This window comes from Aythya fuligula, chromosome 11 (genome assembly GCF_009819795.1).
Source record: "Aythya fuligula isolate bAytFul2 chromosome 11, bAytFul2.pri, whole genome shotgun sequence".
NCBI lineage: Eukaryota > Metazoa > Chordata > Aves > Anseriformes > Anatidae > Aythya > Aythya fuligula.
This window is the reverse complement of record NC_045569.1, coordinates 21,176,405-21,188,492: the sequence shown is the minus strand read 5'-3', so window position 1 is coordinate 21,188,492 and position 12,088 is coordinate 21,176,405. Positions and strand designations below refer to the sequence as shown.

At 47.7% G+C, this 12,088-nt stretch overlaps 1 protein-coding gene across 1 annotated transcript in view; it reads left to right on the top strand.

Moving 5' to 3' along the window:
* Positions 1-11,467: 11,467 nt before the first annotated feature.
* CTDSPL2 (CTD small phosphatase like 2) overlaps positions 11,468-12,088 on the top strand; it is a 37,274-nt gene continuing 36,653 nt past the window's right edge. Inside the window, exon 1 of the mRNA XM_032195120.1 lies at positions 11,468-11,517. The gene's annotated coding sequence lies outside the window, so the exon portion shown is untranslated. The remainder of the gene's footprint in view (positions 11,518-12,088) is intronic.

The following is a 12,088-nucleotide window of genomic DNA, read 5'->3' as shown; positions in this document are numbered from 1 at the left end:
TGAGAGTTGGATTAACTGGGGCCTTCACCAAAGCTGAGGTATTCTGGCACACCAGCAGTGGTTACAGCTGTTTGATAAAGGCCAACTTCTGGGATGGGGCATGAGATAGAGAACTCACTACGTGACCTGAATATGACAAAAAATAAGCTTGAAAGGCAGCAGAAGCATACATTGCCTGGAACTTTTTAAGCCAAGAGTGAGCTTCATGTGCAGTGACTACAACTGCAGAACCTCTGGCACTGAATAAAAATGCTGAGAGGCAGGTGCTTATGTGGACACCTGGACCATTTTCGGGTAGATTCTGTGGTCATACCCTGACTCCTAGGACGATAAGGAGGGTTCTTTCCCTGTAACACGATGGGGTTACCTTATCAGAATTTTATTTTTTAGCTCATCATCTTCAAGAATGTCGAACCTTCCAGTTTATTTCTTTGACTCCACATGAGTGTGGTGCTTTTGAAAACACTGACCAAATACCCCTCTATACCAAAAAGCAGAATATTCTGCTAGTGCTCAGGGATCATTTTAGGGAGTTTACTACTGTGGCTGACCTTCAGAGTGACACGCAGAATTCTTTAATATGTTTTTTTTCTGTTTATTCCGATTTTCCATGAAACCTGGCTACTTCTATATACTACAGAATTACATTATCCAGTACTTTTAAGCAAAATTGTTAGATAACTGATGTTTATAAATAGATGAATTTGATAATTACAGTCCTGTTAAAACTATTGTATGCATAATCAATTTCTTAGTGCATAATAACTTCTTTGTTTTCTTGTACGCCACAGGTCCCATGTTCAGATTCTTTAGATCTTCTGATAGCAAAATGAAACCACTCCTCCTGCCAGCTTTCTATGCCTTGCTGCACCATTGCCCTTTTATTACCACACCTCACTTCTGCCATGAATTGGCCTGGAACAGACCACGTACCTAACAACCCACACCAGCATTGCAGGCTTGTTTGAGCAAGGCTTAGTTTGTAGGCCAGCACTGAGCGTATGTCTGCAACAAATTATTTGTCATATGACTTCTCCAGTGACTGAAGCATAACAAAGAACTCCGCTCTGCTTTTCCCCTTCCTGAAATACCCCGTGTCTGCAACCACACTACTTACAGGTTGAAATTGATCGGGCAAGAGGAAGAAAAATTCCTCATTCTGTTTTAGTAAGCTGGTAAGATGCCAGCCCAGATGGCCATTTGGCCTCATCCAGTACTCTTATTTCTTGCATTTTTCTATCCTATTCCTTGAGAAACTGATATTCAGTTTCATGCCTTCTTTCATAATTGGCCAGGGAATCCGTAACGCAGAAGGGAAAAACACAACAAAGTTATGAAGGAGAGACGTGAGAGCCTGTCCTGGATGAAAGTTTTCATTTCTGGCTTGGTTGGTGGCTCCTTGGCAGGAGCAGGAGCACCGCTGCTGATGCACCGATAGCGCTCAGCAAAGTTTTGACATGAGGCAAACGCTACCAAGTCCCTTTTGCTATTTGGAAAGTGCCAGCAGACTCGGACAGCAAGCTGTACGCATGAATTGTAGGTTTGTTTTGCCCCTGTGTTTTGGGAAAATATTTCACTTCAGCGGAGCCCATACCGAAACACAGTTTGATCCTAGTGGGTATCCTTTTAAGGAATCTAATTTAGGTCGCTAAGCGCTTTACCCTTCATTATTTAGTGATCCAATGTTTAAAGAATTTTATTTCTAAGGGGAATTGTTCTGTCAAACAAATTCCACTTTGGTGAAGAAGAAAAAAAAAGTCTGTGTTCTTTTGGGAAACTGCCAATGTTTTTAGAGCAATGTTCCTATTTTTTTTTTTTCTTTTTTGGTGGCTCCATTACAGCTGTTTTCTACGCCATCTCCTCGCACAGCCATGTGGCTGCTGCTGCTTCCTCCACCCCCTAGCTGAGCTCTGCAGCGCCTTCGCTCCCCGTGCTCCTGCGGGCCAGTTTTGCCTTCCTGCCCTCCCCACAGCATCTGCCGTCTCTGGACTACACCAGTGCTGGGTCTGTGCCTCACAGCCCAGGCCCCAGGCTCGTAGCGAGGTGCCCCAGCTCCCTCTTGTCACCACCTTTCCCTCCCCCTTCCTTGAACCAGACCTTCCCAAGTGCTTTGCACCTGCAGCACCGACCTCCTGCTCCCCTCTCTCCTGATGGTCAGGAATCACTGCTCCGGGGACGTGGGACACTCCGAGCTGTGGCTTGAGCTGGAAAATACATTCAGCTGTCTGAATGATGAAGCTGAAGGCACAAGACAACAATTGGAGGCGTCTTCATTTTTCAAGAATTCCTGGAGCTTGTCATCCTCAGCTTCATATGAGATTTGTTCTTTGCACGCCATCCTGGAAGCGGCGGGTCCCACTGGTTTACTCCAATTTTTTAATGCTGCAGCAATGCTGAGCAGGGATAACTGCCTTGGCTCTAAGTAGGCTGTTCCTAAAGCAAACGTCCCCAAAGGCAAATAGCCCAAAGAAGTGGGGCCTGCCTCATTTTTACAGGCTTCTAAAGATTCCAAATTCACAAACGATCATTTTGTTGTTTCCTGAGCCACTTTATATTTAAAAACAAACAAAAAAGCCAACAACAAAGTGTAAAGTTTGCCAACTAGCTCGAATCCGTAGTTCTCATCCAAAACATATTTTACCTTATTTTCAGGAAGGTGAAGGCCTAAAGAAGTGATGAAAATGTGATTGCTCTCAAACACATGGAAGAGAAGACGCTGAACAAAATGCAATAAATGCATCCTTTTCCAATAAAGTTCCATCAAACACAAGCCCACTTTTTAAGCACATTAATTAAAAATATGAATCACTGACCTGCCATTCGCATGACTGTACCTAATCTATTCAAAAGAGATGTTCTGTCAGCACCACCACTATCAGCACGGATAAGTGAAAACATGAATGACTAACCTATCCCGATTTTGTTTTTTAAAACCTAATTTTGAAATCCCTGTGCCATTTTGGCTGAGCCAGTACCTGTTTCCATGGAAATGGCAGCATACAAAACGTTGACATATTTGAGAGCGAGCGAGCGCTACTTAAACATCTGCTTCCCCGATACCACCAGCTAGACTTTAAAATAAAACTGGCTCTCACATTTGGTGGAGCTGGTTTACAAGAGAAATCAAACAGCATCTTTAAACGATGGCCTAGCCCAGATCCTTTTGTTTAAACAATATGTCCAGATAGCGACAGCAGTACGCAGTGCGCCGAATTCTTGTTTTAAGGCTCATGCATAAATAACTTCTCATCTATACGGCAATGCATTTAAGGAGTAATCTCTTGAAAAAAAGCAGCTAACGGGACCAACAGACCTTTTCCTATCTTTTCATAAGCTCACACCCAGTTTTCAGACATAATTCCAAGTGTTTCACTTCACCTTACAGCTTTGCATCGCTAAGCGCTCAGCGCTGTCACTGTTAAGAACATTTTGAAGCGAGGCAGTGTGGTGAGGATGAGCAACTACCCTTCATCAGAGCCTGGCTTGTAGCCACGGTGGTGTGAAGAGGCCGGTATTTGAAGCAGATTTCTGACTGCGTTTCTTTACCAGCAATCTCTTCAGCCAGCCAGGCACGCTGCCCTTCTAGGGGTCACGTTAGCTGAAAATGTATTTACCCTAAATTTTAAATACAGTCCTTTAAACTCAGAAATAAATACATCAGCTAATAAAAGGCGTGGAGCTTACATTATTTTGACTTTACTAGAAAACAAAAATAATTTGCTTTCATTTTTTTTCTACAATGATTTCTCATTAGTTCATTCTTTTCCCTACCCTTACTTGGGTACCTGAAGAGTAACGGCTGTACCCCAGCAGACCCCTGCAAACACACCAGACTGAGTTAAGAGTATGGAAAAAATTGGCTTCCTACTGATTGGAGATCTAAGGGAAAAAGAAAAAGCAAATCAATATGCAATAAGAAAAAATCTATTTTCTCTTATTTTGCCCGAGCGTATACCTGAACAACCTGTATTAATTAACTTGTGAGACACGGATGGCCATCGGTTTCATTCTTTCATCCCTTATTTTTAAGAAGTGAAAAACATTTAATTTTCCCATGGTACTACACTTAGAGAAAAAAATGCCTTAGCTGATAAAACTTGATTTATCCCTCTGCCTCCAATTCTTCACCAAAAAATAAAATAGAAAAAACAAACAAACATAAGGAACAGTACTTTTGCAAGTTAACTGCAAGTGATCTGAACAGCTATTGGGGCTAGCAGTGACTACACAGTCTGAATTCTCCAAAACATTTTGCAATAGCTCATAGCATTCCAGAAGTTTGTTAAGGGGTAGCCTAGAGACTCTATTTCCACTTTCATTCCCTACACTTAATTTTTCAATCTACTAATAAAACTCATCCTGGGGTGGTAATGAAATGGAAACCCCTTTGTTCGCAGAGCAGAGGCCGGGCACACGCCTGCAGTAACCCTGTTAGCAGCACTAAGCTCATCCCTAGCACAGGGCTTTGATTCATGCTACTCAACTTCAGGCACTCAGCAAAGATAATTTGAGAAGTGTGTAATTGTTCTGGGTTTCCTTTTAGTTCATGGCAAGGAACAGGCTCCTCCCGATGGAGATTCAGCGCTCTCCCATCTTCCATGACGGAGACAGACAGGCAGAGTGCCTGACGCCAGGAGGGATCAATCCGGTGAAGGGACTGATCCAACACATTTGGATCTTGCCTTATAAGATCATTTTCATGGGCCCAATTCAACATACCCTGAGTAAAGGCATCCCACAAATCCCCATCAGAGAAATCTATCCATCCTAAAAAAAGAAAAAAAAAAAAAGGAAAAAAAAAGAAAAGGAACAAGAAGTAAGTATGTTCTGAACGTGTGCACTTCTTTGGAAGCTTTCCACATAACTCAACCCTTTTCTACTCCCCTCTTGCCATTTCAAAAGCCAAGCGTAGTAGCTACCACGACTGCCAGGTCACAGAAAGAGTAAATGGAGTAAAAACTTATCGCATTGCCGTGCTGTCTGAAGTTGTTCTGCTCCCAGCCAAGAAGTCTTAGGGTGGGTGAAGCCAGTGTTCAGAAATGCCTGCAATACTTCTCCTATCTCAGTCTCCGAAACTTACTTGAACTCTAGAAGCTGCACAGGCTAAATAAACAACTGTTACACGTAGCCCTTGGTGTAAAGGAATAATGGCAGCTGGCCAAACAGCAGACGTTTGGATGCCTTCGTTCTTTAGGGACAGGATGCAAACCCCAGATTTTGGCATCCAGTAGAATAATGGGGTAATTAAAAATATAATGCAGGCTGTGGCAGCGGGGTTATTGAAAGAATTGCTTTCAGTGCATTGTGAACTATCTGCAACCACTTAACTACGGTGATCTCTACCGACCTCTTAATTAAAGAATAACACCACCTTACAGCTTCAAAGCACAGTACAGATGTAAACTAATTAACATGTAACAACTGCGTGAGGAAGTTTAGGAAAATACTAAATTCCTCAAACACTTAGAGCTGATACCATATCAAAGGCCAAGAAAATTCTTGCAATTGCCCCATTTCCTAAAGGTTTCAAATGCAAAATTAGAAAAGAACAGAACACCTATACATTTTGCATAAATAATCAAACTTTAAAAACCCCAATTGTAAAAGGCTGTACTTTAAAAGCACTCATAAGTCCATGTAAATTAATGTTCGGATGCCAAAAATATTTTGCTCAAGGTCAAACTGAGAAAATACATATTCCCAAGTCATTTTTGATCAGCAAGTTATTGCAGTACTTTGTTTTTATGCCCAGCCCTGAAGAGAAATCTGACTTGAGGAGACATTAGCATACAAATGGGATATGAACTTTCAAAGCTTATGCAACTGCTACTCCATTACAGACGCTCAAATCAATTACATTATTAAAAATCAGAGGAAAAAAATCTTTGTTTCAGCTTAAAATATGAGTACTCTCTTATACCTCTGAGACATAAATGCAATTTGAAGCTGGTAGAAGTTTAGCACATTAAGAACGGGGGAAAAAACAACCCGAGTTCAGGCAGTGCTCTCCCCGCCACTATTTTCTTCCCTCCCCTCCTCCTTACTTCCATTTTCCTCTCCCCCCCACAAAAAAGGGTTGGAGAGGAGACTGAATTTTCCTCTCAAGATGATTTAATTCAGTCTTCAAATTAGAGGGATGCTTATCCTGCTTAGTGGGAAAAGCCTCAGCACAGCAGCAACCACATGAATTCCAGGTACCTCTGTAACGAACAGATGGAAAACAATTAACAGCAAGCTGAAGACTTTGCTACCTAGAGCGAAGGATGGTTTCAATGCCGTGTATTAGAAGTCCAAGCACCTACACCAAACAGTGAAGAAATAATTTGTTCTAGTTCGTCCCACTATCCGATTTTGCAGGTTTTCAGTAGACAGATTTTCCCAAAGCTTTCTCAAAGTTACACAGATCCCACAAGAGCCAAGACTCACTGCTGAACCTAATTTAGTTTAAAATTAGGAGAACCAAGCTGCTGGGTAGTATCTCACCAAAAGGGAAAAATTAGCTCTGTATTAAATAGATGAAAAATAACCATTTTTTTGGAGAAATTTAACAGCTGCAGAGAGGATTCTGCTTACATTTCTTGAAGACTAAAGTGACAAATGACAAGATGAAAACAGACACCAAATAACTAGTGATATATGCGTTTTATTAAATATTATTTTACATTTTCATATAGACAAAATCATAACCAGTGAAAAACAAAGCCTGCAGAGCAAAAGACCTGTTATAAGCACTTTGCAGTGCAAAATTACACGCTCTCAGTGATTCACAGCATGATTTGCCTGGGAAATACACCAGAGTGACTGGACCTGAGGCTGTCATGCACTTCTGCTTCAGCGGAACATGAATACCTGCCACAGACCCTTTGCAGAAACCACCAGTTTGATAAGAGGCTGCGTGAAACCCCCGCCCCTCCCCTGCACTGCATTGTTTGACCCGCCCGAGGCCAAGCCACGAGTGGAGGAGGAAGAGGAGCCGGGTCCTTACCTTCAGTTCATGGCACAGCTAGGGCAGCGTGGCACTCCCTCGACTTCTCTGCACACACAACCACGTCCTGCTCCCTTCAGACTGAACAAACGTGTGCGTGTGGACTTGTACGTGGAGAATTCACCGCCACAAGCTCACTGCTTCCCACCTGTAGTAGAGCAACTGAAGCATTTCCCTGCTCGCGCACAGCCAGACACACCACAGAACAGCGATTGCTTCAACTTCCACGGCACAGGAAAAGATCAAATTTTACTTGAATTCATGACATTGCGTTTCCCTAAAGCCCTGTTCCTCAGGTAGCAGCAACAGTAAAACAGTGCCAGCAGTCTATTATTAAACTTGCTCAAAACCTGGTGTGAATTATCAGCCTTGTGTTTCCTCCAAACAGTGAATTAACAGAAGTGATTAACACCTGTCAAAGCGTTCTTACATTCTCCCACAGCAAAGACACATGTGCAGTGGAATGTCTTCCTGTCGTAGGCTTGCTCTATGTAAACGTCAAGTACCACAAGTTTGTTTGGATATTGGAAAAAAGCTGGATCAAAAAAAAAAAAAAAAAACTACAGAAAGCTCACGGGGATCTCATGAATGTTCATAAATACCCCGGGGGATATGCGGTGAGGTCAGGCTCTTGTCAGTGCTGCCCAGGGCCAGAACAAGGGGCCCTGGGCAAAAACTGGAGCCCTGGAGGCTCCCCCTGGGCCCCAGAAGCAGTTCTGTGCCTGCGGGGCCGCAGCCCTGGCACAGGCTGTGCTGAGAGGTGCTGGGGGCTCTCCAGCTCCAGCAGCCGCCTGGACGTGGGCTGGGCACCAGCTGGGGGTGGCCCTGCTGGGGGGCCTTGGGCCAGAGGCACCCAGAGGTGCAATAGCTAGAGCTTTTTAAAGACTCCAGCACCAAGGATACCGTGTTTCTTAAAGAAAATAGAAAAAAAAGGAAGTGGGGACATATATACCTATTTAGTAGATTACACTGGAATTTTCAAGACAGAGAGAAACAGGGTTATGATACTGATGCAAGAACTTCCTGCTGAGAAACCAGCGTGCTCTTAATCCCTCAACCTATATCAATGTCTTCCCACGTAGCAAGGATGGGGTTGCTGGTATGGACACCACAGTTTAACTTCCCCAAACCAGGCCTGACCACTTGCAGATGTGTATTTGCATCCCCACAGGACTGTTTCTTGACTGTAGACACTTCAAAGACATTCTGTGCTAGATCAAACATGCGTTTAAGTTGGTTTAAATTTGTGCTTGCCTTTGTTTCTGAACAGGCGCAGAGTACCATATGAATCCCGATTCCTGTCAGCTGCAGTGTAAGCAGTCAGAACACCGCGTCTGGGGCTGCTCCTGGACAGCCAGATTGGATCACAGACGTCTAGGCACAAAGGAGCAAGCAGAGCCTGGTAGCTGCTTCTCATTTAAGTCAAGCGCACGGTTCTGTTTCCCTATTAAACAACGTTTCTTCCCTTCAGATAAGCAAGAGAAACAACAAATACTGGAAATAGGTGATTTTAAAAATTTAAACCCAAACAAGAATTCTTTTGTTTACACAACTCTCTCTCATAGTCACATCAGAGTTATTTTCACTTTGGCAGAATAAACTACACTCAACAACTGTGCTCAGAGTAGCAACTGGTACCTACACGTGAAGAAAGATGAAGAACTTAAAGGGCCCCCACATTACCCAGGGAATAAAACCCTTTTCCCCAGAAAAATACAAAGCCCCTCAGGCAAGATTTAGGAATGCACCGTCTTCAGCTTATGAAACAGAATTCCAGGCGTGACCTGATCCTTGTGTGTGGGTCCTGACGCAGGGAAGAAGAGCTCCAGCAGCATATGACTTTGGAGTCTTGCTGAGAAGTGCTGGACGCAGTCGCTGGAAGTTACATTCAAACCTGTAACAAAATACAACCCCTAAATGCAGACATACGAAACGGCTTCCCAGGAGAAACGGGTGGACTCACCCATGCTGAGTCTCTGTAACAAATAGGACAGTCACTCCAAAGCAACTCGTTTTCAACGAGTATTATGAGTGTGCAAACAAAAAGCTAACAGATCAGTGAGACTTTGGGGATGCGGGAAGGTGAATTTGGGAGGAAATCATAAAATATGAAGAACGGCCTTTCAGATGAGCATTCACAGAGTACAACATTTCAAGAATGTGCAACGCTGCTGGCAACTATGCATTTTTTTCCCTTCAGTTTCTCTGTAAAGTGAAGAAAACATGCACCTAGAATATCTCAGTCTGACAGTCCTTGAAATCTACTGTCAAGGGAAAAACCTGCCGTTGCCAATCCACGAGCCTTCTCTGAAGCAAGCACACGTTCCAAGCTTGTAACGCTCCACGTGTATACACGCAGACACAGCACTCTTTGGTGTTTTCCAATTTAGTGTCTTCCCATTTTGCACACAGGCAGGGCTAAAACTCCTTGCATGTTATGCATTATTAACATGGGGAACAAGTTTCAGCAGGAGGACCTTTGAACTTTTGCCTTCACAGCAATGCCAATTAACAATATGACTTCTTGTGTTCCCACCTGACACGGGACCAAGCCCTCCAACTCCAATACCCTCCAATTCCCCCTCCCTGATAATCTGAGGATGGCACAAGAGCACTGCGGAAGACATATTTAAATATTCCTTAGTACAGAAAAGTACCCCTCTCATTCCTGTAAAGATTAGTTTGAACCCTGAGTCACATGCTTTAGTAGCTCTTCTAAATGTTGTTTTTTTTGGCTTTTGTTATAAATGCACTAGATGGTTTTGGTATTCGTACAAATATCTGCTTGCATCGAATCCTGCCGAACAATTTCCTCTGGCAGCTAGTTCCACTTTAATTACATCGCTTGAAAAAGTATTTCCACCTACCATTTTTCAAAACTCCCACTTTCTAAGTATCACTGATGTCCTTTTGGGCTCGTGCGATGAGACATCACAAAGTTATCTTGCCGTACTAGTTCCTCTTAATGGACTGACAAACAGTTTAATTAAGTTTTAACATGTCCAAGCTAACCTTTTTCGCAGCTGATCATACAAAAGAAATTCAAGTACAATGCTTAATGATTGTGTTTAGAGATACCTGAATGCTCTAAAGGAATAAGGCTTGTTCTGAGTAAGTACTACACTGTTCCCGCTGCTTTTTTTATGACCTTTTTTCTTCAGAAACTAAGGTAAAATTATTTTTATAGTGTCTTCTGCTAAAGAACGAGTCCTGTGATAAAATTTTAAAACAAATTTTGGCTTCACAGCAGCAGATGCGGTTCAGTTTAACAAGCCAATAAATAATATAAGCGACTAGAGAGCTGGGATTTTTATAATATGATGAGGGTTTAAAAGCTAAAATGGGAGTCAACAGGTATTAGAAAAAGAAAGCGCACGGTACCTGCGGGTCTCTGCCTGCTGCTCTGTGAGAGTGCCACAAAAGCTGCTTTTGTGGCAGCGTGCTGCTTCCACACCAGCTCCAGAAACCGTCCCAAGGTCATCAAGCACGTTACTGAGAACCGAAGACTTCTGTTTACGAGGCTGGGCGGCTAACAGCCACCCCCGACAGCAAGAAAACTCGGACAGACGAGTTGAGAAGGTCGCAAATGGCCAACCCAGCCCCGCCACCTCCCCGCTCCCCACAGGGGCCCCCCAACACCTTACAGAGGCTGCCGAGAAGTTGAAAACAGCGAAAAAAGCGTAAATCAAGCCCCACGCTTGGCTCGGGAGGTGCCTGAGAGCAGCACCTCAGCCCTGGCAGGCGGCAGCGCACAGCACGGCCGGGCCTGAGGGGAGGGCAGGGGACGGCAGGGACCCCCCCCCGGGCCGCTCTCCCGCTGCGGGGCAGGCTCGAGGGGGGAGCGAGGCGGCCACCTCCGCACCCCGGAGACCGAGGAGGGGGTGGGAAACCGAACCGAGCCCAGCCGGGCCGAGCCGGGGCCGCTCCCCTCAGCCCCGCGCCTCAGGGAGCGGCGGTGGCGGCGGGCGGGGCCGCTCCCCTCAGAGCTCCCTCAGAGCCCCCCCGCTCCCCTCACAGCCCCCCCCCGCCTCACCTCAGGGCCCTGCCCGGCCCAGAGCCGCTCCTTGAGGCACCCCCGGTCCTCAGCAGCGGGAGCAGGCACCGAGCCGAGCCCGTCCCCATCCCCATCCCCGTCCCCACCGCCCGCTCCCCTCCTTCCCGGCCTGCCCGGCGCTGCCGGCCCCCGGCGGCCCCCTCCTCCTCCTCCTCCTCCTCCTCCTCCTCCTCCTCCTCCTCCCCCCGGCCGTGGCTGCGCGTGCGCGGCGGCCCCGCTGCCATCCGGGTCCCTCGGTGCGGTGCAGCAGGTCGGTAGGCGGGAAATGGCGACTGGCTGCTGAGCGCCCGCGGAGCGCCGAGCCCCGGCGGCGGCTGTGGCTGTGGCGGTGGCGGCGGCTGTGGCGGTGTAAACACAGCGGCACCCGCACGGCCCGGCCCGGCTCCGCGACGCCGCGGCCTCGGCCCGGCACGGCCACCTCCGGCCGCCGGGGGCCCGGCCAGCGGGGGCCCGCCTCCCCGGCACCCCGCGCCCTCAGGTAAGCGAGGCGGCGGCTGCGGGCAGCGCGGTGGTCCCGCGGGGGGGGGGACACGGAGAATTTGGGGAAGGGGGGCAGGAAAAAGGAGAAGGAGGAGAAGGGGCGGCGGCGGTGCGGACACCGGGGGGGGGGGGTGGAGCGGCCACCGGGGGGGAGCCCCCCGCGCCCCTCACGCCCCTCACGGCCCCGTTCCGAGCTCCCCCCCGCGCCCCCTCGGCTCCGCTCCCGTCGCTGCCCGGCGGCCCCGGGGCTCCGCCGGCCCCCGAGGGGGTGGGTGGCGGTGAGGGGGCGGCTGTCAGCCCCGCGCCGCGCCCCCCGCCCGTTCCAGGCCTCGGCCTGCGGGGTGCCCGCCCCGGCGGGTGCCGTCCCGGGGCTGCCCCCGGCGCCGCCGCGGTCGTGGCGCTCGCTCCCGGCCCGTTGTTTGCTGCCGGCCTCGCTCCCGGCCCTCCCGAGCGCTCGGAGGAGCGGCCCCGGGGCGGGGGGGAGCCGCCCCCGGCCGGGCTGTGGCGCTGAGGGGCCGCCGGTGCCGCCCGGTGGGCTCGGCGTGAGGCCGCCGCGCCGCTGCCTCGGG